This window comes from Salvia hispanica, chromosome 1 (assembly GCF_023119035.1).
Source record: "Salvia hispanica cultivar TCC Black 2014 chromosome 1, UniMelb_Shisp_WGS_1.0, whole genome shotgun sequence".
NCBI classification, from domain to species: Eukaryota; Viridiplantae; Streptophyta; class Magnoliopsida; order Lamiales; family Lamiaceae; genus Salvia; species Salvia hispanica.
In genome coordinates this window covers 29,989,976-29,992,022 of record NC_062965.1, presented here as the reverse complement: position 1 = coordinate 29,992,022, position 2,047 = coordinate 29,989,976, and the positions used below count along the sequence as shown (strand labels likewise).

Sequence of the window (2,047 nt, the reverse complement as noted above, 5' to 3'; positions counted from 1 at the left end):
ATCTATCTCACTATGACAAGGCCAGACATTTCCTTTGCAGTTGGAGTAGTTAGCAAATTTATGCAAAAGCCCAAGAAACCCCACCTAGAAGCAGCTCGAAGGATACTAAGATATATCAAGAGTACGATTGACTATGGGATCATATACAAGAAAGATGGGAGTCCCAAGATAGAAGGTACTGCGACGCTGATTATGCAGGAGATCACGATACTCGACGGTCAACGATGGGTTATGCATTCAGTCTTAGCTCAGGAGCAATCTCATGGTGTAGCAAGAGACAACCCACAGTTTCATTTTCCACCACAGAAGCTGAGTATCGGGCAGCAGCTACAGCAGCTCAAGAAGGTGTTTGGCTATCACAACTTATGGAGGATCTGCATCAACCCATAGACTATCCAATTCCGCTAAACTGCGATAGTCACTCAGCTATACAATTAGCTGATAATCCGGCATTTCACGCAAGGACAAAACACGTGGAGGTTCACTACCACTTTATCAGGGAAAAAGTTCTACAATGAGATATCCAAATGAAATATATAAAAACAGAGGATCAACCGGCTGACATATTTACCAAGGGATTGAGCAGAAGCAAATTTGAAGACTTTCGCCAGCAACTGGGAATGACAGAGAAAGCAAAAGTCGGTGTCGAGGGGGAGTATTGAAAATAATCTCCACCGACTTAATTAGCCCAGAAGAGTTGAGAACTATATTTTAAATTGTGGAGAATTCCACCACCGCCTAGTACTATATTTTGTAATAATATTTAAATACTCAACCACCGACATTAGGCTCCTATAAATAGGATTAGGTAGTTCTCATTCGATTAAAGCAAGTTCTCTACTCTACTGCTCCTTTATAGCTGTGTATATTTGCTGCTTTAATATATATAATTTGGTGTTTTGTTTATAAGTATTTGTTGCCTTTCCTGCTATTGTTGTTAGTTCTATTGGTGGTATAGTGTGTGTATTGATCCTGGAGTATTGCTGTTGATACCCAACAAGTGGTATTAGAGCCAAGGTTTAGCTGTGGTGGTTGTTATTGTAGCCTTGGTCTTTTGTGGTGTTTATTTGCAGGTTGAGAGTATACTGTTACTCTGCCTGAATTAACAGTCAGAGACTGTTGTTGGAGCTGTTATTCTGCCGGAATTAATAGTCAAGGACAGGTATAAGTAGAGCTGCAAGAGCAGATTTGGGTAAGAGAATTTCGAGGATGGTAACAGTGAAGACCTTAGGCTTAAAGATGCCTGCTTTAGACCTTGTCACCATTTTATGAGAAGGAGCAGGAGGTGAAGAATTGTGAGCAGGAGAGGCAGAATCAGTGGTAATGATATCATGAGTAGTAGTAGGAGTAGATGAGGACGAGCTAGCATCTGAAGAGAGTGAGTGATTAGTGATTGGATCATTTGTGGCTGGAGAGTTGGAAAAAACAGGAGCCTTTGAGCTGGTGTGTGCAGCTGACGGTGAGTTTAGAGTAGGTGCAGATGGAGTGATGTGGTCTATGATAGATGGATTAGGAGTTGGAAGACAACTCCCTGGTAAAACAAAAGGTGAAAGAGAGGATAAGGAATGAGTTTGAGTTGCAAGAATTGGTGTCTTCTTGTAAGGGAATGATGACTCATCAAAAACAACATCTCTTGAAACTATAACTTTACCATGAGGGAGTAAGGCCTTGTAACCTTTGTGGGAGCTGCTATATCCAATAAATGTAGCAGCTTGTGATCTGTACTGCAGCTTATTGGTGTTGTAAGGCCTTGTGAGAGGGTAGCAAAGACACCCAAATACTCTCATAATAGTGTAATCTGTCTGTTTCTTGAAGAGCATTTCAAAAGGAGATTTCATGTTGATGATCTTTGAGGGCAGTCTGTTGATCAAATGAACCGCAGTCAAGAACGCGTCATCCCAAAATTTAGGAGGCAAGTTAGCCTGAGATAAGAGAGCAAGATCAATTTCAACAATATGCCCGTGCTTCCTTTCAGCTAGACCGTTTTGTTGAGGTGTGTGTGGGCATGACAAACGGTGATGAATTCCACTATCTTTCAGAAAGCCAT

General features: G+C 41.3%; 1 pseudogene; it reads left to right on the top strand.

Annotated features, from left to right (window-relative positions):
- On the top strand, nucleotides 1-904 carry LOC125202621 (annotated as a pseudogene).
- Nucleotides 905-2,047: the final 1,143 nt, after the last annotated feature.